General features: G+C 40.3%; 1 protein-coding gene across 6 annotated transcripts in view; it reads right to left on the bottom strand.

The window, feature by feature from the left end:
* SPTBN1 (spectrin beta, non-erythrocytic 1) overlaps nucleotides 1-26802 on the bottom strand; it is a 213146-nt gene that overhangs the window by 181762 nt on the left and 4582 nt on the right. Inside the window, exon 1 of one of the 6 annotated variants that reach the window (XM_061432378.1) lies at nucleotides 13420-13508. The exons of 4 other annotated variants lie outside the window; for them this stretch is intronic. The gene's annotated coding sequence lies outside the window, so the exon portion shown is untranslated. Of the gene's footprint in view, nucleotides 1-5030; nucleotides 5315-13419; nucleotides 13509-26802 lie in introns of those variants that run through there. One more of the 6 variants, XM_061432376.1, reaches the window with a different exon arrangement.

The raw sequence follows: 26802 nt of genomic DNA, 5'->3' as shown, positions 1-26802 counted from the left end.
CTAGAGATTATCCTCAGTGAAGTAAGTCAGAGAAAGACAAATATTGTATGATATCACTTTTATGTGGAATCTAAAATATGATACAAATGAACTTACTTACAAAACAGAAAAACAGCCACAGATATAGAAAACAAAATTATGGTTACCACAGGGGTAAGGTGGGGACAGGGGGCAGGGATAATTTAGGAGTTTGGGATTAACATATACACGTTGTTGTTGTTGAGTTGCTAAGTCATGTCCGATTTTTGTGACCCCAAGGACAATAGCCAGCCAGGTTCCTCTGTCCATGGGATTTCCCAGGCAAGAATACTGAGTGGGTTGCCATTTCCTTCTCCAGGGCTCTTCCCAGGGACCGAACCCTCATCTCCAGCATTGGCAGCTGGATTTTTTTACCACTGAGCCATGAGGGAAGCCCACAGATAAACATTATTGTAGAAAAAACAGAAAACCAACAAGGACCTACTGCACAGCACAGGGAACTATACTCAGTATTTTGTAATAATGTATAAGGGAAAAGAATCTGAAAAAGAATACATGTATGTATGTATGTATATATAAAACTGAATCACTGCACTGTACACCAGAAACTAACATTGTAAATCAACTATACTTCAATAAAAATCCTAAAAATTAAAAATAAATAAAATATTAACCCCTCCTCCAAAGTACAGAATGTAAGTAATGGGGGTGGGGGGGATGTCCTGACCACTTACTCCACTGGGGCAAGCAGGCAGTGCTGTGTGGTTATAATTTGGTAATACAGATATTTAGACGCAACCATGTCAAGAACACTTACCTGGCAAGTGTCCCAAAGTGAGGAAATGAGCCCTGTGACAGGCATTGACACTTCATCCTGATTTAACAGCAGACAATGACAAATAACACAGGAAAAACTCCAGTGACTCAGAGACCCTATTGACCCTATTGAGACACACACACACAACCAGGAACCACTTGCATTCTTTTGATTCATGTGTTATCAGAGTTCTTCCCGTTATCAGAGCTCTTCCCGTGCTTGCCCTGTGCCCATGAATACTTGGCATTTTCTTTTCAGTGGGCTCACAGAAACCAACAGAAATCTGTTCCTGGGGAGGTGCTAATGTCCAGAGAAACATGAGAGAGAGGGCTCAGGCTGGAGGGTACAGACAAGACCGCCAGCCTCATGGCAGCCTCTCCACCTGGCAGGTTTCCCACTCCTGCAGAGGACCTGCCCAAAGGGAGAGTGGTTTGGAAAATCCAAGCCTTTAGCGTCCTCCTCTTTTCCTCTATCCCTTTTCTTTGCCAGACCCTACCCGACTTGGCTGTCTAGGTGAGATGTCTGAATAAACGTGATTTCATTCTTCCCCATCCTCTCAAGCCCTATCTCCTCAATGCTCCAAGAACACAGGGGCCCACATGGAACTTTATTTCTCTGGAAATATGTGCCATTACCACCCTTCTCTCCCACATACTAGAGATGAGCCATGAGAGGCAAGGGACTGAGGCAGGTGTCTTTTGAACAGAAGGGACAGAAGTTACTCTACCCAGTTTTACCCCACATATCAGGCTTTGGTCCCTAAAAGAGCCTTTCCTTAGCTCTGCAAGAATAAAACTTACTTCTCCCCTCCCTGGCCCTGTACTCCCCAGGGCTCACATCTTCCTGCCCTCGGAGCTTACCACACCCCTTCAGGCTAGCCTGCTCTAAACCGGACCTTTCAGCAAGATGTGATACCTAATACATCGCACCAACTGTGGCAGGGCTTCTGGTGCCAAAAGACCATTGACAAAAAGGCTGCTAAAAATGTATGTGGCAATTTGGTACTGGCAAGTCCTGCTGGATTCGCTCTATTCCAAGCCTGTCCTTCCTGTGTCAGACTTCTCAAATGTTCACAGCTTCCCCACCCCCCACCCCAGTTCTGCTGACATCCTACGACAGCCTAAATGCAGGCTGTCTACCAGAACTTTCTACCATGCTGCAAATATTCTGCATCTGCAAAATCCATTACAGTGGCTCTCAGTTGTATATGACAACTGAGCATCTGAAACGTGGACCTGAGGCTTTCGTTTTCCTTAATTAATTTAAATATTAGTAGCCACACTAAGGCTCCTAGCTTCCCTTCCAAACAGCACAGATTACAGCCATAACTCTGAGGAGACCAAAGGCTAATGTGCAAACTTGGTTAGAATCACCTGAAAGTGTTAGTCGCTCAGTCACGTCTGACTCTTTGTGACCTCATGGATTGTAGCCCTCCAGGCTTCTCTGTCCATGGAATTTTCCAGGCAAGAATACTGGAGTGGGTAGTCATTCCCTTCTCCATGAGATCTTCCCAACCCAGGGACTGAACCTGGGTCTCCTGCATTGGAAGTAGATTCTTTACTGCCTGAGCCACCAGGGAAGCCTCAGGATTACCTGGGGAATCCTTAAAAGTCCCACAGTGCCCATTCTGCACCCCAGATAATTTAACCAAATTCTTTAGGGGTGGGACCCAGGTTTCTGCATTTTTAAAATCTCAAGTGGATTTCCAATATGGTGCCAAGATGGAGAATCACTGCTCTAAAAGGTGAAAATTCCTACCATGAAGAGCCAACCTTCATCCAATCAGACACCTCCAAGTACTAAGCCATTTAAACAACTAGGTCGAATATGCAAGCCATCCTGCAAATTAATTCTACTACAGTCAGATAAACCTCAGGCTTGTTGTAGCCTGAGAAGCAAATTCTGTCCAAAGGCAAAAGGCCATCAAAGGTAATGAGGAGACCAGCTCTGAAAGGAAAGAAAGAGTTGTTCCAAATAATCATCAGCATTCAAAGCCTAGCTAGCATGAGTCCTTACACATAAATAATTTATTTTCTGGAAAGCTACCAGTTAACGATAAAATCCACCTCAAAATCGGATACTCTGAACAAACAGCTCTATAATTGGATTTTTTTCTCCTTGGCTAACCCACCCACACACTATCTGTGCCTCAGAGTAAGCTCTCACCACTGTGCATTTTTCTTCAAAAGATAATCTGAACCCTGTGCTTTTTCACTGTGTATGTTAAACTTTTTAAATGGTAGCAATTAAGATGCCAGCATTGGTCCAAAACCCATTCGCTCTGCCTCACTGTCCTCCAGCAGACAGCGGCAACCTTCACTGGCCATTACTAATCTCACCCAGTGTATCCTTAACCAGGTGAAGCTTTTTCTCTGAGACTTGGCTTAACAGAGATATCATACCCAGAGTGCAAAAAAGAAAAAATACAAGACACTCAGGTTTCTGTGACCTCTAATCCTCCAATCAGTATTTCCCAAAGGTATGCAGGACCCTTCAGGTTGAATGCTAACAGAGTTCCAAGGCTGATGCAAAAACCTCACCAGCATTTTCTAGACAGCACTGCTGCTGCTGCTGCTGCTAAGTCGCTTCAGTCGTGTCCGACTCTGTGCGACCCCATAGATGGCAGCCCACCAGGCTACCCCGTCCCTGGGATTCTCCAGGCAAGAACACTGGAGTGGGTTGCCATTTCCTTCTCCAATACATGAAAGTGAAAAGTGAAAGTGAAGTCGCTCAGTCATGTCCAACTCTTAGCGACCCCATGGACTGCAGCCTACCAGGCTCCTCTGTCCATGGGATTTTCCAGGCAAGAGTACTGGAGTGGGGTGCCATTGCCTTCTCCAAGACAGCACTATGGGAAAGTAAAAAATCGGAAGAAGTGATTTTAATGGGAAGAGTATTTGAAGGTCACTCTTAACAGCTATTGCCTCTACAAGTGAAATATAAATGATCCAAAGTTAAATCCCTTTCCCAAATTATTAGCAAAGTAGTTCAATCTCAAACTAAGAACTCTCCAAAATCAGTCAAGACTTCAGTAAGTCACCTTAACAAATGGACTCCCCTCCAAGGAGAAAGAGCTGGACTGAGTCCACCCACACTCACAGCCAAGAAGTTCTCATGGAACAAATGTAATCCCTGAGGCTGTGGCAAACCAGACTGAAGTCCTTTTTGTGTTGGTCTTAGTGGATACCCAGCAGCAGCCACTCAGTAACAACTTCTCAACTGTCGTTTCCCATGGAGGATAAAAAACATGGACTTTTAAAAGCTGACACGGTACTTCTAATAGGAATGGGATTATACTTTTGTATACACATCTGAATGTGGGTTACAGGATAAAAAACCTTTCTCAACTATATAACTGAACTGCCAGATAAATGCAGGATGTCAAGTTAAAGGTGAATTTCAGATGAACAATGAACTTTTAGTACAAGTACACCCCATATATATTCCATGAGACATATTTCCACTAAAAATGATATGCTGTTTATCTGAAATCTAAACTTTAAGTAGTCTTGCTTGTTTTTCCTAAATCTAGCAACCCTACATATCAGTATGCTGGGAAAATTCAATTTGAGAGAGGCAAGGAAGAAGTCTAGTTTGGGAACTCAAGCACCTAACCATTCCTGTATCTCAAGGTCAACTGTGAAAACTGTGCCCTCTAGTGCAGCTACTAATTAGCCACCTTCTGATAAACAAGAGTCCTAATTCTATGCTTCTCTGGACCACAGATGCTAACTATATAAAACAGTGCCAGGGGTAAAGGGCTCAGATATAACAAGCCATTAAGTATGATGGTACCCTAAATGGAAGAAGTCATTAGTAAATGCTATTATTGATTAAATAAAATTAAAAGCAAAACTTGCTATGGAGAAATCACATGAAGACAACAGAAAGTAAACTGAATATATAAGGGATTATTATGTGAATTAAGCACATAACTTATTGAACTAACTCTAACTAACTCTATTGAACAATTACAATGTGCCAAACAACATTCCAAACCCCTTACATGCGCCAGTGCACTTAATTCTAATCCCCTAAGAAGTGAGTACTGTTATCACGTCCACTTTACAAGGTGAAGAAACCAAGACACAGAGATTAGGTAATCTGATAAGACTAGGGGGATAATATTTTCTAGCTTGCCTCAGACAGTTCCAGTTTATGCCCACTGTGCTGGTACAGTTGTTAAAATGCTCATGAATTACCCAGTGTGGATGATGGGCACATGGTCACTTACCAAAGCCCCACAGTCAGTAAGTAGCAAAGGCGGGGCTCCATCTAGGCAGTGCAGCTCCAGAAGCAGAAACTAGCCACTGAAACACAGGGATCCAGTCCTAACTTCCAGGAAGAGGATTCCAAAATGAGATGGGATTAACCTTTTCCCGTCTATCCATTATACCCTAGGCTTCCTACATGGTTACAAATCAACGTGGGGTAAAGGCGGGGGAGAGGTGAGGGTCATGTTTTTCACATCTGTCCCTTATCTGCCTTTAAATCATTGATAATACCCAGCAAAAATCATTTGTGAGCAGAGAGAATTCCTCAGCTAAGCTATATCCACATCACAGGGTCTGAAAATTTTTAAACTAACTTAACTAATCAGAGTAATATTTAACTAGATCTTTTTCTATTTTGGAATGACCTTCATCTTCCTTCAGCTGGGTCCAGGCAGCCAGAGCACGGTTGTGGCTATTTTTATTAAAACAAAGGTGAGCACACTGTTTGTTTAGTCGCTCAGTCATGTCTGACTCCTCTGCACTCGAATGGACTGTAGCCCACCAGGCTCCTCTGTCCATGGGATTGTTTAGGCACAAATACTGGAGTGGGTTGCCGTTTCCTCCTCCAGGGGATCTTCCTGATCCAGGGATGGAACCCATATCTCCTGCAAGTCTCCTGCACTGCAGGTGGATTCTTTACCACTGAGATACTGTGTGTGCTGGTTTTTAGTTCCATACACAATGAACTTCCTGTCTTTCCCTAATAATAAAAATTTTTTCTAATAAAATCTTCGATAAAACATGATTTTCCCAATAAATGCTTCCCAATAAACATTAATGCTAGTTTGACAGCATGAAGAAAGTGAACAGGAACTTTTATAACCTGTAGGCTCCCCTCATATACCTCATTGTGAAATGCATGACAAGTGGTCCCATTAAGGACAGGTAAGATGCCCCTCAAGGCTCAGGACAAGGAAATGGTCACAAGCAGACTGAGTGTTCCCACACAGTTGCAAATTCTTCACAAAAACTGTCACCCACTTAATGTGGTAATTTCAGCCCTTAACGCTTCAAGTTGTATGACTCCCCCTGGCCTCTCCCAGCTTACCTCCTCCTTATACAAAGGAGAGGATGGACTAAGGTCCACAGGGCCCAGCCTGATTCTGAAACTTCTGATTCTATGTGCTCCCTTCAGTCTTCCTGACCGTGTACTGCAACCTAGCAGTAGTAGTGAAGTCGCTCAGTCGTGTCTGACTCTTACGACCCCATGGACTGTAAGCCCGCCAGGCTCCTCTGTCCATGGGATTCTCCAGGCAAGAATACTGGAGTGGGTTGCCATTTCCTTCTCCACTGCAACCTACAATGTAAAAACTCTGCTCCACCACAGACTCTCCTAACATCTGGCTTCTCAGCTGGCCGGTCCACAAGGATGGTCCACGGAAGTACAGCATTACCTGGTGGCTCAGACAGTAAAGTATCTGCCTGTAATTCAGAAGACCCGGGTTTGATCCCTGGGTTGGGAAGATCCACTGGAGAAGGGGGATCTATCCACTTCCATATTCTCACCTGGAGAACCCCATGGATAGAGGAGCCGGGTGGGCTACAGTCCATGGGGTCGCAAAGAGTCGGACACAACTGAACGACTAACACATTCCCTTTTTTCACAAGTCCCCAAAGGTGAGGAAATCAACACTCCTCTCTTAAAAGCAGACTTAAACCAAAGTTATTTTTGTGGAAAGCCAACACAAGCATCTGAGGGGGTCAAACACCTTAAAGACCATAAGAGATGGCAGTCCTGTGACCTGGCCCGGGAGCAGCCTTTGGTAAGCAGTTATGTTCTTGTGTCTGTCGTACTCGCTGATACATTAAGCCTGACTCCGGTCACCCCCAGGCCATGTGAAAAATGGTTTCCAATGTTTATTTTTGTGACGGGTCATGAATGCTTTTTCTACAATGACAGTAAAATCAACAAAAAGGACAAAGCTAGGAATCATGGCTCCAAAGCAGCTTTTTTCCTCCTGCCTCAAATCCTCCCAAGTCACCTTCAAAAGGCATATACACTGGTCAGGTCCTAATTGTAACAGGAGTGGGAAAGGGCTGGGGCGGGGCCTGCTGATTCAACTGATAGAGTTAAAAGTGTGTTTTCTGTCACGTAACAGCAATGGCCCTTCATGTCTTATCACTCACAAAAGGAAAAAAAAAAAAAAACAGAAAATAAAAACTGAATTCTCAGCCTGGATTTCACATGATTTTTTTTCACAGAAACTGAATTCATTACTTAAAACAACCCATAAGCTCAACGCTCTGGGGAGTTAGTAATGATAAAGTTCTACTCACGCATAGTTATGAAACAGGAGGAGCACCTTCTCACCCGAAGTTTTACCACATGAAATTTACATTTCAGTGAAAACTTGCTTATTGAGATTTGTTACATTTGCAGGCATAAAATCCCTGGCAACAAGCATCATGTTTAAACTAAACCAAAGCCTTCTGGTTAAGAAATAAGTAATACCTCTTGACAAAACCTGTCTCTCTGCTTCTTATCAGAGCCCTCATTTCAGTAGTGTTGAAACTTCCAGAAAATTTGTATTGGAAAGTCAGAGAGAATCAAGAAAAATGCAGAAACCGATAAACAATTATATATGTTTAGGCCATCTGCTCAAACCAATTTAGGCTTTTATCACCACAAAGACGTGTGGTCGCGGTTTGTTTACCTTTCTCTTTTCAATGGTATGTTTAGAACACAAAAGCAACTACATGAAAACAAAACCTTACAGATTCAACACAGGCATGGAATCAATAGACTAAAATTTTAAAACAACACTGCCTGTGATTTGACTCATAGTAGCAGAAATCAGACTCTTCAATCAACTCTTCTAGCAAAGGATAAAAACAAAGCTTCTTCTCAGCATATGTAATAATTAAAACATGATTCTAGTAGCTTTGCTTTGTAGGAGAACAGAGTAGACTAGAGCATCCCAAAGTATATCCTATGAAACCCTGATCTAAGAGAAGCTATGAAAAAAAGAAAAAAGAATTCCAAAGTCAGTGAAGTCTGGGAAACATACATCATTCTTCTTTCTACAACGCCTATTTATAAAGGGTCTGAGAAAGAAACCCATTACAGTCTGTTTCGCCTGGCATTCTCTTTTTAAATAACACGTTAACATACTGCAAAACTAGTACTTCGAAGAACTTGATAAGGAATGCCAAATTAGATCATACTACCTACACTATCATATACTATTGGTCAGAAACTTTTAATGCCCACACATACCCAATCTCTTCTCTTTCTGGTCACATGGGTATCCATATTACACTTGCCTTGCTCCCCTGCACCTGGGCAAGGTCATGTGACTAGTTCTGGCTACTAACTCATATGGACCCATCAGTCAGAGTTCTTGAGGGAGAAAAAATGGGGGAGAGCCCCCTGCCATCCTATGATGGGCATAGAGTATGAATGAGGAATGCACCTCTGTGTCACTGAAATTTTGGAGATGTTTGTTACTGCAGCACCAGTTAACTTGCCTAATACACTTTGTGGGGAGACGCGGGGGTGGGGGGTGGATTTTCTTAAATCAATGAGTTGACTTAAGAGACAAGATACATATAGAGATAGAAATATTTGAAGGATGGTAAGGTAGATATAACAAGAATGCATCTTTAAGAAGGCCACTTTGGTCTACAGAATCTTAAGTCAAGAACAAAAGATCAGTGAGCTAAAAGTAAATACCATGGCATGGACTAAACTGAAGTGGCCAAGTTTAGTTTGCCTGCAGTTTCGTTTGTTGGTACAGGTGGGAGTGAGAGCAGTAACATCACTCAACCAGTGCCCATACTGTGCCAGACTCAGAAACAGTGTACAGACTGCTACTTTTAATCTTGATTCTGCGATAGTTGGTAGGTAACTTTTCACATCATCTCCCTTTCACATGAGAAAACGAAAACTCTACTAATTTGCCTAAGATCATACCACTAATAAATGGTATTTATAGAACTATAGGTGTCTATATTCTTTTTCTTATATTGCTAGTCTGAATTAGTAGAAATATCTAAATCAGGAAACTTAAAAAAAAATAATTTGGAGTATCATTACTCTAATGCACCTTGTAAGAATGTAAAAGTATTATAGAATCAAAAAGGCCCAAACTTTCAAATGAAAGACCTTGAGCTTTTAAAGAATAAACAGGATGTACTTATAATCAACATACTAACTGCTTACTAAGGATAACAGGCACTTCTCAAAAGAAAATTTTTTTTTTCAAATTATAAAAGAAAGATGTACTCACTGTAGAACAGTGGAAAATACAGAAAAGCACTGACACAAAAGCAAAAATCACAAGTCACCCTATCACTCTCCCCTCAAAATTAATATTTGCATTTTTCTTATCTCTTTTCCTTTGTTTTTTTCTTTTTTTCTTTGTTTTTCTATATAGTTGGAATCACATTATATATAAGGCTGTGTTCTGCTTTCTTCCCCTTATTTTAAAAACTTTTCCATGTTATTAGGAGGTTTTCAATAATAGTATTTTTATCAGTCTAATAAGAACTAATAGCTACTTATTTGCCAGGTATTAGACTAATCGCTTCACTTATATTAACATATTTAATCCTCACAGTAACTCTCCAAGGTCTGTACTACAACTGACCCCATCTTACAGATGAGGAAACTGAGACAGAGTACGGTTAACGACTTGCCCAAGGTCACAAAGTGAATCCGTGGTAGAGTTGGGATCCAGACCCAGGCAGCCTCTGGGTGAGCACTCTAAACCACTATACTGTACTGTCTCCATAATATTCCTTCCTCTTATTTACCAATGACAGACATCTGGGTTATCACCATTTTTTTCTAATATAATAATGTTACAATAGACATTTTTATAGGCATCTGAAGCAGTATTTTATCTAAGCCTATTCAGACAGCCAAATTCTTCCCATTTCAACAAGTTCAATTTATTTTCAGCTGACAACAGCTGTAGAAACATCTAAGGCAGCTAGCATTTCATAAACCAACTCATTGCTCCACCTACCCCTGGTATGAACTTCCATGTGGTCCTCACCTGTCCACCCCACTGCCATCTACAGCAGATGTCTGTAATGTTTCCATCTGCCTTCACAGGGCACAAAGAACCAATTAAAACCATGGGTATGTTCTGTGCATCTCCCAACATACATAAGCAAATGCTTGTAAATTTTTATGTCTGCAATACTTTAAATGCTAACCTTATTTGTTCCTAGTCTTATAAGCTCTGACAATACAAGGCATACAGAGAGAGATAAAATGCAATATGCATGTATAAAATTGAAACGAATAATTTTCTAATTTAGACCATAACCCAGAAAAGGGATATTCAAATACTTTCCTTTTTGCTTGCTTTTCACTGTTTACAGAGAATAACTGAACTCTTCTGCCATATTAAAGGAATGATTTGAAATGAAAACAACCCAAAATGGAATCTCGCAAGCAGATCAGACTATGGTGTACGTAAAAAGGGAAGGTTGCCGGCTCTGGCTCACATTTCACACCTTCTGAACTCAACTTACCAGTAAGGCTATTCAAGAGCATGTTTTAAAAGACACGGAATGTGTAAAAGAAGGGAAATGAAAAAACTAATTTAAAAAATTTAGAAATCATAAATTTTCCAATATGTCAACCATATCACATAGAGAATTCATTTGTCATTTAAGAATTAAAAAGATCAATACTTCTGAGAAGTATCTCCACAATTTCTACAAAACTTTTTCATGTTGTAAAAAACCAAAATGTTCTTCAAAGATTCTGAAACCACCTAGAAAAGCAACCCTAACTCTATTAACCAAACGCCTAAGAATTATTAAGTATCTGCCTCTGTATGAGGCACCTACATAGAGCCAGAAATGATGTCTCTATACAAGGAGAAGCCCTCTGAAATAAATGTAAGATACTAAAAGTGGCAAAGCAAAATTCAAAATATAAATCTGAAGATGGCAACATAAAAGAAACAAAGCCATTTGCACGGTGCCCTAGAAAGCTATAAAACTATTACAATTAGTTCTAAGTCCAGACTTCTAATGGCTTTTAAATTAGAGAATAATTAAGATATCTGTTAAAACAAACCTTTAGAAAATTCTTACTAGGAACTTGGTTTGTATATAAGCCCTTTAAGATAAAGTTCATTCACTGTTTTCATATTATATTTAACATCGAAATCCTCCATTTTTATTTCCACTCAGTAATCCAAATATTGTATCAGAAAATTTCATCTTCATGGAACCCAAACTGATAGGTTGTTCAGATTATCCACACGGGCAGCCCCCTGCCTTCATCCAGCCCCCTCAGCTCCCCCATATGTGCTGTTCATGTCACCATCAGGCTCCAAATGACCTGCACAGCAAGACTGCACATCTCCACCCCACACCCACCTTGTTTTTATCATGTTGACTTAAAAAAACAAGACTTTCAATTAAAAAAAAAAATTGAAAGACTACAGTTACAAAGCACATCAATACACATAAGAATCAGGTACTGCAGACAAATGGCCAATGAACAAAGTCAAAAAGTGAGTAATCAAAGAAAAAATAAAATTTGCAGGTCAGACATGAGGGAGAAACTTCACTTTCACTTTTCACTTTCATGTATTGGAGAAGGAAATGGCAGCCCACTCCAGTGTTCTTGCCTGGAGAATCCCAGGGACGGGGGAGCCTGGTGGGCTGCCCTCTATGGGGTCGCACAGAGTCAGACACGACTGAAGTGACTTAGCAGCAGCAACCAATGCCTTTTGCTTTACTTCTACAATGTTTTAGCATCCAACCATCAATAATTCATATCCAAATGATTATCAGATATATAAAATATAGGAGTTTTTTTTTTAACTTCAGGGTCCCAATTTTCATTCAAACCACAAAGATTGCATATTTTGCCTTGAGTGGAAAAGGTGGGGTAGAGGATGCTCCACATGAGGTCTCATTAGTCCAGGGAAAACCACTCAAGATTTGATGTTACACAGAAATATTTGCCTCCATATCATCACAAGATTTAAGGTAACTGGAACAAAAAGATAAATCAGTAAAAATAAACCTTGCTAAACTGAACATGAAAGCCACCACCTCTGTTTCACTTATTTGCTCAAGTGAAATGACAAGTTTCAAGATATTTTGTTAAATGGTGGCTATTTTAAGACAGGACAAAGACGCATCAGTGCTCGTCACACAGCTTGCTCCTAATCTTGGCAGTTCTCCAACACATTCCAACTTTTTATGCACAGTTTTGCTGGAATCTCACCCCACTTAACTTTAAAGACACACTAAGTAAAATGTTGCCACATTATACAACCAACCTGCCATTTATTCCCATCCGTTCACTTTGCCCAATGACAACAAAAAATCAGACCACCATCTGCGTGGATGCAGCTAAATCCACATGATCTAATTCACATGGGTTCCCAAAAGATGGATCAGAATATTATTCAAACTGGGAGGAAATGCTGTGTGACAGTGTTCTGAGGAAGGCTGATTACACACTAGCCCAGGAGGAGAATTGATACTGTAGGACAAAAGCAAGTTCAAACCCTGACTACAGATGTTAGACCCCAGGCATGCTGCCACTGTCTACATTTTGAGGCAGATTATTAATCAGAGTGTATTTTAAAGGATAATCTCAGTATTTAATGAGTCCTATTACCTCCATAAAAAGAATGATTTAACATAGCATTACATTCTCTAAGTCAATGTACTCTCTAATTGTTCATATTTGGCCAAAAAAAAAAAAAAAAGTCCTCTTCAAAAACAAACTGGAATGGTTAACCACACGCTGTTACATTCCATTCTTGCTTAAAAAAAAAAAAAATGTAATTAGCACATTTGATCCTTATGCTCTGCACAGCTGCACAGCATTCCAGTGATAGGCCAGCTATCGACACAGGCTCTACATGAAATAACTACTCACTTCAAAAGTTGAGAAGACTGTGAAGCAGTTCTCAAGCATGACCCACTAAAGATATATTTATTTCATGGGAACAAGTTCATTTCTACAAGGGTATAGTCCAAAGGAAATCTATACTATAATTTAGATTAAAATATTCATGTAAATGTATACTAACAAAATCATCCTTCAGAGCTGGAAATATATATTTATAAATATATGCATATAAATATATATAAAACTCAACTGACAGACAAGAAACAGTCTTCCCCAGGAACAAGACAATAAATTAGCCTGATCTCTAATTAAACTTTCATCCTTTCTGAATCAGAGGAGATTTTCAGAACTAGGATGAAAGCTGATGTTCTTACTGCGAGGAACATATACTTCCAAAGCAAAACAATCCTTTCAAAATGAGAAATCACCCTGATTATCAGGGAAACTCAGGAACTCTTTTAGCAGCGGATCCCAATGTAAAACCAGCAAACACACACACACACAAAACCCACCTTAAATAAAACAGAGAATAAAACACAAAGTGTGCCCTGGTTTCTCCTCTGCTCAAATGGCACACAAATGTCTCTGCTCCAGGTTCAGGGTGCTTCCTGGACTCCGCCCCAGGAGATAAGATGGGTATTTAAGGACAGCTGGCAGCAGAGTTGTCAACCTCACTGTGAGAAGGACCAGACCCCTCTCAGAGAAGTCACCCGACTGATATCGCTGACCAATACCTTCTAAAACAGTGTCAGGCATGCTCACCCAGTCAGAGGGCCAGACAATGCTACATTCCAGCCTCCTGCTCTCCCCACCCTGGGGTACCAGGGCCAGGCTCTGGGCGCTGTCTCCGCTCAATGCCTCCCCTCGTGTCAAGACTCAATGTCTGTAGCTGCCTGTAGGTCAGCTGAGATCCCTCCCAGCTCCACGCTTCGGTCAGCCCAGGCACATTAACCATCAAGCATTTGGCCACCCTCAAAGAAAATGGTTCCCATCAGTTTGGGAGTTTCTGAAGAATTCCTCATTTGGAGAGAGTTAAGTTCACACAATGTATCTGAGTTCCATCACCCAAACTTGCTCCATCCATCTACTCACCCCCATCCATCATTGGGCCCAGCTCAGATCTCCCCTCTAAATTGCACAAGGAGCTACCACTGGCCTTAGTGTATAAACATGGGAAGAAGGTCATTTGCCACTTTTCCTTGGGGCCAACCAACCCAAGTGAGAACCACAAAGAACCTCACAGAAATTGATGGCAAAGGCTTTCTTTCTCTTCCAATGAAAGGGCATTTCTCCCCTCTTCTCACACCCTCATTCCCTCAGCACATGAAGAAATCATTTTACCACCTTCTTCAGGAGTTCAAGAGGCCACCTACTAGAATTAAGGCAACAGAGAAGCACCAGCGAGTCATCCGCATCACATCCATCCATTGGCTGCCCCACGACTCAAGGAACAGGTCTGCATAATCAAGTATGCAATACTGCCTTTTCTCCTATAAATAGATTCTGGATCCAAAGATAGAATTCTCAAGAGTTCAGCTAACAGAAAGACCCTAGGAAAGCGGAGCCCTACTGTGTGCCTTCAACAGCTACCACCAAACCCAGCCCCGTAAAATTTATTACATTTAAAACCACCTCCATCCTATCCACCACACTTTCTAGGGTAGCTGTTTCAGACCCTGAAATCTGAAGACAGAAATAAAATCAGTTGTTGTCTGAAGCATAGAGGGATCTCGCTCAAGGGAATTCATGCAACTCTGATGGGAATTCCTCTCAAAACAAAACAGAAAGCACACAGTATCTAATGAGAACTTGATTTCTGGTACTTTTCCACTGTAAAACAATTTTTAAAGAAAGTATCTATAATAAACACATGTGGGGTTCTCTAAATCTTTGCCATTTTCCTTAACACCTTCACCACTAAAACAACTCGGGGAAACCGACAGTATCCATAAGCCAGTTTTAAATGTGAACAGTAACAATAAGATATTATGTCCTGTCATGCTTTGTGTACAAACTGGAAAGGTGATAAACACCAAGGGATGATTTAGACTGTGAAAAATTCACATACTGAGCTTAAGGTCTGAGAATTGATCTTCATTTATGAGATGAACAAATACGTACAGGGGGAAAAGGGGTTTAAAAGACAAACATCAAAATGACAACTGCATGTTTCTGGGGTCACCAAATGGAGTCAGTAACTTTAATTTTCTTCTTTGTGTTTATGTTTATTTTCCATATGCTCTACAATATTTGTTATTTTGCTAATAAATATTATTTTGAAATTTAAAAAAATATTTATTGGGCTGCATTAGGTCTTAGCAAGAGAGTTCCAGAAAAACATCTACTTCTGCTTCACTGACTAAAGCCTTTGACTGTGTGGATCACAACAAACTGTGGAAAATTCTGAAAGAGATGGGAATACCAGACCACCTGACCTGCTCCGGAGAAACCTGTATGCAGGTCAAGAAGCAACAGTTAGAACCGGACATGGAACAATGGACTGGTTCCAAATCGGGAAAGAAGTACAGCAAGGCTGTATATTGTCACCCTGCTTATTTAACTTATATGCAGAGTACATCATGAGAAATGTCAGGCTGGATGAAGCACAAGCTGGAATCAAGATTTCCATGCTATGCTATGCTATGCTAAGTCACTTCAGTCGTGTCCAACTCTGTGTGACCCCATAGACGGCAGCCACCAGGCTCCCCCGTCCCTGGGATTCTCCAGGCAAGAACACTGGAGTGGGTTGCGATTTCCTTCTCCAGTGCATGAAAGTGAAAAGTGAAAGCAAAGTCACTCAGTCGTGTCCGACTCTTAGCGACCCCATGGACTGCAGCCTACCAGGCTCCTCCATCCATGGGATTTTCCAGGCAAGAGTACTGGAGTGGGGAGATTTCCGTGAGAAATACCAATAACCTCACATATGCAGACGTCACTACCCTTATGGCAGAAAGTGAAGAGGAACTAAATAGCCTTTTGATAAAAGTGAAAAAGCAGAGTGAAAAAGCTGGCTTAAAACTCAACATTCAAAAAATGAAGATCATGGCATCTAGTCCCATTAGTTCATGGCATCCAGTCCTATTAAAATGAAGTCGCTCAGTCATGTCCGGCATTTGCGACCCCATGGGCAGTAGCCTGCACCAGGCTCCTCAGTCCATGGGATTTTCAAGGCAAGAGTACTGGAGTGGGTTGCCATTTCCCTCTCCAGGGAATCTTAGATGGGGAAACAATGGAAAAAGTGACAGACTTTATTTCTTGGGCTCTAAAACTGCTATAGATGATGACTGCAGCCATGAAATTAAAAGACGCTTGCTCCTTGGAATAAAAGCTATGACCAACCTAGACAGCATATTAAGAAGCAGAGACATCACTATGCCAACAAATTTCTGTCTAGTCAAAGCTATGATTTTTCCAGTAGTCATGTACGGATGTGAGAGTTGGACCATAAAGAAGGCTGAGCACCAAAGGATTGATGCTTTTGAACTGTGGTGTTAGAGAAGACTCTTGAGAGTCCCTTGGACTGCAAGGAGATCGAATCAGTCAATCCTAAAGGAAATCAGTCCTGAATATTCATTGGAAGGACTGATGCTGAAGCTGAAGTTCCAATACTGTGGCCATCTGATGAGAAGAGCCAACTCATTTGAAAAGACCCTGATGCTGGGAAAGACTGAGGGCAGGAGAAGGGGACAACAGAGGATGAGATGGTTGGATGGCATCACTGACTCAAAGAACATGAGTTTGAGAAAGTTCCAGGAGATGATGAAGGACAGGGAAGTCTAGCCTGCTGCAGTCCATGGGGTTGCAGAGTCGGACATGACTGAGTGACTGAACAACAGCAGCAAAGGTCTTCGCTGTGGCATATGGATCTTCACTGCAACACAAAGACTGTTACCGAATTTTGTTACTATGCGGGGATTCTCTAGTTGTGGCACCAGGGCTCAGAAGTTGTGGCACCAGGGCTGAGCTGCTTCGTGGCATCTGAGATATTAGTTCCCCCATCATAGACTGAATCTGTGTCCCCCACACTGCAAGGCAGATTCTTAACCACTGGACCACCAGGGAAGTTCCTGACATTTAAAAAATTTTTATTTTGTGGTGACTTTATGCTAATTTACATTTTTTTGAAAGTATATATTCTTCATAAATTGTTCAGAAAAAACTATGCATACTGCATAAATTAGCAGACACTGTCAAAAATTCAAGGATTCTAAAAAGGTGGAAAAAATGAATATTTTAACTTTTAAGACAATTGTACTATCAGAGCACTGCCATGCTACAGGTTAAAAAATACAAAGGAAAATGTTTAAACATCACAGAGAAAAATAAATAAAAATTGTCTTAAGGAAGAATCTAGGTTTTCCTTCCCCTTTAAATAAAAGGGGAAAAAAGCCGTAAAGCAGAATAAAAATATGTATTGTTCCACCCCGAAGTCTCTGTATAGCTGGTGAAGAACATTCCAGAAAAATGTGCAGTCCATGAATATTTAGATTTGGCTTTGAAGCAAACATACCTGGACAAAAATTATCCCTGAAACAGCCACCCAAGAGGGTAGGAAAACAACAAAAAAACATTTCATCCAGAACCAAAGGCTTGGCCTTCAGCCAGAGGATGCTCCTATCACGCTCCCCTGTGGCCCAGTTTCTACATCTTTTCCCACACTCTACAGAAATGGCAAGGCTCTAACAAATTGCATATTTAAATGAGGAATGGAAAAATCTTTTCAAAACTTCAGCATTCTTTACACCTTCAGTACTATGAATGCTGCATTTCTGAAAGCCCCAGTAGAAACAAATAGGGCATATATTTAGCCAATTAATTATTTCATTCATTAGTCTTTATCCAGCTAAAATGAGGTTTGTTACAGGAAGTGTCAGGATGTTCTTGATAAAGGCCAAAAGTTTATTGCTAAGTATTTTCCAAAATATGCAGAGATGAAATTAGAATTCCTCCACAATCCCATACCCAGAGATAATCAATGTTAGACTAATGAACTTACTAAGCAGAGACATATTTTATTATACAAATTAAACACTGAGCATACACACTTCAAAAGAATGAATTCTAATTATATACCATTCTAAATTTCCTAGTTTATCTGTTGGGTAAAAAAAATTTGTAGTTATATTCTGATACAAATTTTATTGACTAGCTAATGGCTTCAAGTTAATGTATTAAAAGATCAGAACCAGCAAGGCACTCCAGATTCTAAAGCAGAGATGCCAAATGGTTCTAAAGCCATTTGGGTGTTTACTTGTACTGTTAAGAGTTCACAAAGAATGGAACTATGATGCCTATGTACATGGGCCAATGTTATAGCAATCTTGAAATTATAACATCTTACTTTCATATCTCAAAGCACACTTCACCTGAAACCCTTCTCAATCAATCATTTAAAGTTCAAGGTGGAAAAAACACAAAATTCCTGAATGTAAACTAAGTTCATTTTTCTAAGCTACAATTTACAAAGTAAAAAGCCTTTGACTGTGTGGATCACAATAAACTGTGGAAAATTCTCAAAGAGATGGGAATACCAGACCACCTGACCTGCCTCTTGAGAAACCTGTACGCAGGTCAGGAAGCAACAGTTAGAACTGGACATGGAACAACAGACTGGTTCCAAATAGGAAAAGGAGTATGTCAAGGCTGTATATTGTCCCCCTGCTTATTTAACTTATATGCAGAGTACATCATGAGAAAAGCTGGGCTGGAGGAAGCACAAGCTGGAATCAAGATTGCCGGGAGAAATACCAATAACCTCAGATATGCAGATGGCACTACCCTTATGGCAGAAAGTGAAGAACTAAAGAGCCTCTTGATGAAAGTTAAAGAGTGAAAAAGTTGGCTTAAAAGTCAATATTCAGAAAACTAAGATCATGGCATCCGGTCCCATCACGTCATGGCAAATAGATGGGGAAACAGTGGAAACAGTGGCTGACTTTATTTTTCTGGGCTCCAAAATCACTGCAGATGGTGATTGCAGCCATGAAATTAAAAGACGCTTACTCCTTGGAAGGAAAGTTATAATCAACCTAGACTATTAAAATATAATTAAAATATAAAATATTAAAATAATATGACCAACATAGCATATTAAAAAGCAGAGACATTACTTTGCCAACAAAGGTCCATCTAGTCAGGGCTATGGTTTTTGCAGTGGTCATGTATGGATGTGAGAGTTGGACTGTGAAGAAAGCTGAGCACCAAAGAATTGACGCTTTTGAAGTGTGGTGTTGGAGCAGACTCTTGAGAGTCCCTTGGACTGCAAGGAGATCCAACCAGTCCATCCTAAAGGAGACCAGTCCTGGGTGTTCATTGGAAGGACCGATGTTGAAGCTGAAACTCTAATACTTTGGCCACCTGATGCGAAGAGCTGACTCATCTGAAAGGACCCTGATGCTGGGAAAGATTGAGGGCAGGAGGAGAAGGGGACGACAGAGGATGAGATGGTTGGATGGCATCACCGACTCGATGGACATGAGTTTGGGTGAACTCCAGGAGTTGGTGATGGACAGGGAGGCCTGGCATGCTGCGGTTTATGGGGTCGCAAACAGTTGGACACGACTGAGCGTCTGAACTGAACTGAGTACATTTGAGGGCTTGGACCATAAACCAGAAAACATTAATAATATTATTTCCTCTCTAACATTTCCCTCACCGGCTAAGGACAAAGTGACTCATTTCTGGGATTCACCTTCAAACCACTATCCCGATAAAATTCCCCACTTAAAAAGTCTTAAAATAGTCCTTTGTCTCCCTTCATGGCTGAGGATTTTCAATCACACACACATCTCTTTCTCATTTATGTGACACACAGACAAAAAGATATCATTATATGCATACAGAAATATCATATATAACATTATATAAGAATCTCTTTTCATAAAAAAGGACAGTATTAAAATTCATTCCTCCTACTCTTAGACTGAATATTCTCAAAATGCCAAGAAACCATTAATTGGAAGAAAATCTAAATCGGAAGTCATATTTATCTTAACATTTTCACTTGGATTTTTTCTGCATTTCTGACCAATTCCAATGAAACCTGATGGTCTAATGGTTACAAAATGAGTTCCAGCAGTAGTGTTTGGGCTTCTGCAAGTGAGAACAAATATGTCACAGAATTCCACTGCTCTCTTCGAGCAACTGTGCAGTTTGGACATAATAAGAGAAACCTGGTCTTCCCCACTCTTTAAACTGATGCAGACTGTGAAGTCAAGCTAGCATTCCAGCATATGTGAATGTTCTAGCCCTCTCAAACTCATTCAGAAGTGACTTACACATGCTGATGTTCTCCCACTGCTCCACATAAGAGCAGAAGACAGATATGACAATCCTTTGGAATCTTAAACTATTCCCTAACAATAATCTACAACTGGCCAGGCTTACTTTTTTCTTTCTTTTTTTAAAAATTAAAGGGTTGATTGATTTTTTTGGCTAAGAAAAAAATGATCCTCATGGTAGTCTATTATTTATTGCACTCTTATTTGTAAAATATTTTAAAACTCCAAAGGAGAAACATTAAGTCATAGGAATTTCCTTTCATACAAGAAAGGAAATCATCCATCAACCTACCATCCAAAGCAAACCATTAACATTTTCACGTATTTCCTTCCAGGCTTTTATTTAATATAACAAAATAGGAGTTACACCATATTATACAGCTTTGCATAGAGATATTTCCACTGAATATTATATTATTAGCATTTGCCCTTTTCAGTAAGACTCTAACAAACCATTCAGTACATTGAATTCCATCCTATGTACTGCTCCATAATATATTTGACTATGCCACATTTGCTTTTTCACTATTAATATTGCTAAGAAAATTCTTGTTTAAAAACCTGTCCTTATTTTTAATTTTCTTTAGATTACAGAACTACAAGGGGAATTTCAGTCCAAATGGTATAAACTTTTATGTTTTTGGTTATATATATATATACATATAAATACATGTATATTATTATTACTGTACTAACAATTGTATCGGAGAAGGCAATGGCACCCCACTCCAGTACTCTTGCCTGGAAAATCCCATGGACGGAGGAGCCTGATGGGCTGCAGTCCATGAGGTCGCTAAGAGTCGGACACAACTGAGCGACTTCACTTTCACTTTTCACTTTCATGCATTGGAGAAGGAAATGACAACCCACTCTAGTGTTCTTGCCTGGAGAATCCCAGGGACAGGGGAGCCTGATGGGCTGCCGTCTCTGGGGTCACACAGAGCTGGACACGACTAAAGTGACTTAGCAGCAGCAACAACTGTATTAATCCAAATATTCTTCCAACAGGTGATGCAGAGGTCCAATCTCACAGCATCCCAGAGAGCATTACCTATCTACCAGTTTAAGTGAAAAATTAACTGTTCTAGTTAATATTTCATATTACTGCTGAGTTTGAACAACTGAATATGGTTATTGGCTTCGTTGTTACCTTCTTTTATAAACTATGTTCCTATCCTTTCCCTAAGCACTAGGGTTTTAGCATTTTCTTGTTTATTAAAAATAAGTATTAATTAGGTTTTCCTTTCCTATAATTTAGACATAGGGACAAGTTTAATATAGACTAAACTTAGCATTATTTAGGTGCAAGATGGTATTGCTTATGGGAATGTATCTTTTCTGAATAAATCAAACTACTTATTTGCAAGGAAGCATAAAGGTGACACAAACTAAGCAAAACTTCCACATTTTATGACAATTAAAATGTATTGTGATGGGCACTGGATTATTCCACTCAACTTTCTTAGTCCTTTGTGACAGAAACTTAATGCTACCATTTTGCAAATGAAGATACTGGGGCTTGAAGACAGGTCAAGGCAGCTTGCCCAGGGTCAGTGGATGGAGTGATCTGGTGGAGGAATTCCAGGGCCTAAGGCTTGGGACCCCCGCATCCAACAGCCTCTCACCAGTCACCCTAGCCCTGACCTGTCTCCTTCAGTTTCTCAAACATTATCTCCACTAAGAGTTCTTCCAGAGCCTCAAATTCAGCACAGTTAAAGAAAACTGATTTTCTTCCCAATGAGATATCCACTCTTCCCCTTCACTTGTCTATGTCTCTCATCGTGATGACGACCATGTTCTTTGTCATTATTCAAATATGAACTCTCTATTTTAGCTCTCATCCACTCAGGACCACTCCCATCCAGTCATCCTACAAAGAGTCAGCAAAGGATCCAGTCTTCACAACCTTTCTCCCAGCCCTCCCCTCCTCATTCTCTCAGCCTCCAATCATCACTTGCTCCCTTAACCTCTGGACTCACACCATCACCTCGTTCCTGTCTCCCTGCTTCTAGCTTCTGTTCCATGTGTTTTGAACATGGCTGAAGTGTTGTGTTATTCAACTATCATCACAGAATTTTAGATGTACAGGATCTTAAAAACTAAGTAACAGATACGATCAGCTGGTAGTTCCGGATTCAAACACTGTGTGGAGAGTTTCTGGAGCTCTAGATCAGCTCTGTGGAAAGAGTGCCCTGACTGATTTTCTATGCCGGCTAGGGACACAGAGAGTGGTGCCCTTGTGGCAGATTTTAACCTTCACTATGGAAGATCCCCTGGAGAAAGGAATGGCAACCCACTCCAATATCTTGCCTGAAGAGTCCCATGGACAGAGGAGCCTGGCGGGCTACAGTCCATGGGGTCACAAAGAATAGGACACAACTGAGCAACTAACACTTCATTTCTTCATGATTTCACCTAAGTTTTTCATTTTATAAATTTAGATCTGAGACCAGAAGGATTAATGGCTTGCTGAAGTCATATACCTGGTCAGTAAAAGATCTTTTATCTTCTACACATACAGAGCATATTCTTTTTTTTTTTTTAAGTTGAAGACTTTATTGCATGCAAAAGGAAAGTACATGTTGGAAAACTCCATCGTGGGAACTTCCTGTACCCTGAAAGGCAATGCCAAAGAATGCTCAAACTACCGCACAATTGCACTCATCTCACACACTAGTAAAGTAATCCTCGAAATTCTCCAAGCCAGGCTTCAGCAATATGTGAACTATGAACTTCCTGATGTTCAAGCTGGTTTTAGAAAAGGCAGAGGAACCAGAGATCAAATTGCCAACATCCTTTGGATCATGGAAAAAGCAAGAGAGTTCCAGAAAAACATCTATTTCTGCTTTATTGACTATGCCAAAGCCTTTGACTATGTGGATCACAATAAACTGTGGAAAATTCTGAAAGGGATGGGAATACCAGACCACCTGATCTGCCTCTTGAGAAATCTGTATGCAGGTCAGGAAGCAACAGTTAGAACTGGACATGGAACAACAGACTGGTTCCAAATAGGAAAAGGAGTATGTCAAGGCTGTATATTGTCACCCTGCTTATTTAACTTCTATGCAGAGTACATCATGAGAAACGCTGGACTGGAAGAAGCACAAGCTGGAATCAAGATTGCCGGGAGAAATATCAATAACCTCAGATATGCAGATGACACCACCCTTATGGCAGAAAGTGAAGAGGAACTCAAAAGCCTCTTGATGAAAGTGAAAGTGGAGAGTGAGAGAGTTGGCTTAAAGCTCAACATTCAGAAAACGAAGATCATGGCATCCGGTCCCATCACTTCATGGGAAATAGATGGGTAAACAGTGGAAACAGTGTCAGACTTTATTTTTTTGGGTTCCAAAATCACTACAGATGGTGACTGCAGCCATGAAATTAAAAGACGCTTACTCTTTGGAAGGAAAGTTATGACCAACCTAGACAGCATATTCAAAAGCAGAGACATTACTTTGCCAACAAAGGTTCGTCTAGTCAAGGCTATGGTTTTTCCTGTGGTCATGTATGGATGTCAGAGTTGGGCTGTGAAGAAGGCTGAACGCCGAAGAACTGATGCTTTTGAACTGTGGTGTTGGAGAAGACTCTTGAGAGTCCCTTGGACTGCAAGGAGATCCAACCAGTCCATTTTGAAGGAGATCAGCCCTGGGATTTCTTTGGAAGGAATGATGCTAAAGCTGAAACTCCAGTACTTTGGCCACCTCATGCGAAGAGCTGACTCACTGGAAAAGACTCTGATGCTGGGAGGGATTGTGGGCAGGAGGAGAAGGGGACGACAGAGGATGAGATGGCTGGATGGCATCACTGACTCAATGGATGTGAGTCTGGGTGAACTCCGGGAGTTGGTGATGGACAGGGAGGCCTGGCATGCTGCAATTCATGGGGTTGCAAAGAGTCGGACACGACTGAGCGACTGAACTTAACTGAACACCAGTGTCCAAACCTGCTCTTCTGTAAGAGCCAGGTTGTCTTGAGGCCGGCGACTGTCACAAGGCGTCTAGCCCTCCTCCCGGCTGCCCTGTGACCTCCTCAGCCTGGCTCAAGATGGGCAGGGTCCTCCATCACAGCAACAGGGCATATTCTATACAGTAGGAGTATACAGTCCTTGGATCAGAACTGATTCTTACTCAACTGTAGGTCAGCCCATCATCCTAACTCAATCACAAGTCTTGGCAAGAGATAGTACTCAATAATTATTTACTGCATTAAAAATCATACTGGAAAGTAACTTTAGAGTAGGAGCAAAGGCATTACATTCATATAAATGCTTCTTGGTAGAAGAAGAAGCACTCCTTTCAAGAACAGGAAACTGAACTGAACTGACAAAGGGTTTTCACTAAGTGGTCTTGCACAGCCTGTGTTAATCAATATAAAAATTCCACTGGTAACAGAATATTTTAAAAAATAAAAGAATAAAGCTCTTTTGACATAAAAATGTTAAGGTAGTTTTGAGAAAACACTCCAAGAGGGGGTTAGTGGCTTGTACAGCTTGTAATACAAAGAGAAAGGAATGGAACTGTTATCAGCTAAACACGTACTAGGTGCCCAGGACTGTACGCTGCTGTCTCACAACTGTATGAGGAAGTATTATTCCCTTTTTACTTATGAGGAAACTGTGGTTTCAAGAATAATGAACTAACCCAAGGACCTAGATGTGAGCACATGGCTGGTATATAACAGCATTTAGGATTTGAGCCCAGATTGATTTGACTCTAAAATCTAAGTTCTTCCCAAACTAAGGGAAGTTATTCTGTAATAACATAATCATCCCCACAAACCTTAAAGGACAAAACCTGATTATGATTCTCCTGAAATTATGAGTGATTGCTCATCAAAAGAAACCACAGTTTAAAACAAAACATAAACTGGGAAGTAGTTTTTACAACGCATGAAATCCACAACGGATTATAAGACAATCTATATTAAATCAATCAATAAGAAAATAGCTAAAAGAAATACAGACAAATGACTAAATCAGGACTTCACAAAAGAAAGAACCCAAAAGGTCAATAATACATACTTAACTTCCAATAATCAGGGAAATTTCAAATAAAGAGCTTAATGAGATAACATTTCACAAGTATTACTGGACAACATTTTGAAGTCTGGCAAGGTTGTAAAACAACTATAACAGCTATATACTTCTAGTAGGAATATAATCAGTACAATCACTCTGGCATTATCTAGTAAGGTTGGTGATACACATACCCTATGATCTGGCAAATTTCATTCCTGAGAAGGAGAGAAAAATAACATGTTTGTGTGCATATGCATGTACGCCTACATACTTAATAAGAGACATGCAGAGGACCCATTCATAGCTGTCCTTTTATAAAAGAAAAAAGAAAAAAACTAGAATCAATCCGAATCTCCATCTACAGTAGAAAGAATAAATAAGTCATGATGGAATACTACACAGCAATGAAAATGAATGAACTACAGCAACGAAATGAATGAGTCTCAGGAATGTTAATCTAAAAGGACAAGTCACAGAAGAATACATAAAGTATAATTTCATTTATATAATATAAAGTTCAGAAACATACAAAAATAAGTAAGAATTTTAAAAAGGATAGCCCATAAAGAAGATCAAAGGAATGATAAACACAAAATTCAGGGCTGTGGTTGTTTCAGATGGGATGATAGGGGGGCACATGGGTGACTCTGAATGTATGACAGTTTCTTCTTCTTGAACTAGGTGCTGACTGCCTGTGTGTTCACTGGTTTATGATTCAGTAGCATCTTTGATGAGCATTATTCTGTATATACAAATCACTTAATAAAAAACAACTGTAAGGGGGGAAAAATGAGCCAGAAGGTCAGGATATTGAATATACCAGGAAAAACCGCTGATAAGAAAAAACAAGATGCCAGAGGTAGAGCTCAGGGGTTTAGCCTCCTGGACTCCAGTTTTGCTGTCTCAAAGCTAACACCATCTTCTGGAGAAGGAGGAGAAGATTGTTTTTTTCAACTTTAGAGGTGTTTTAGAAAAGAACCTAAAGAAATTGACTAGTCTAAATAAACATAATATTAATAAATAGAACTCTTCCACCTAAAAGTTACAGAAGAACTTTAAAAAGTATTTCTGTATTATATATAGTATGTGTATCAATTTCTTAATGATGCAAGGGGGGAAATGTGCTGATACTTCAGCAAAAGAGAAGTAAGATACTAGAAGGAACCTTTTGATATGGAGGTCCCTTAGCTGAAGGTGTAGAGCAGTTTTTTTATTTAATGTGCATACAAATCACTTAGGGGTCACGGTAAAATGCAAATGCTATTTGGGAGGACTGGGCCTCTAAGAATTTGCATATGCAACAAGCTCCCATTTTGTAAATGATCCTGTGCTGAACCTCAGGATGACAGTGAGACATCATGAAAATGCCTTCTCTGGTGATGTTTAAAAATGTAAATATAAGAGTAGAGATAGTTTCATTCTGCCCCCAAAGTAGAGACTGATGACGTTATTCCTACATTACAAAAACTTGGATACAGGACATCTCTATCCAAAAATCAAGAATACTTAACTAGGTCTTTTGCAAAGAAAAGGTGCTTTGGGAAAATAGCAAAGACTGAAAATTTACAAGAGAACTCCATGAGAGGTTTTAC

The sequence above is a fragment of the Bos javanicus genome, chromosome 11 (genome assembly GCF_032452875.1).
Source record: "Bos javanicus breed banteng chromosome 11, ARS-OSU_banteng_1.0, whole genome shotgun sequence".
Lineage (NCBI taxonomy): Eukaryota > Metazoa > Chordata > Mammalia > Artiodactyla > Bovidae > Bos > Bos javanicus.
Note: the sequence above shows the minus strand (reverse complement) of the source record. Positions and strands in the feature narration are given on the sequence as shown.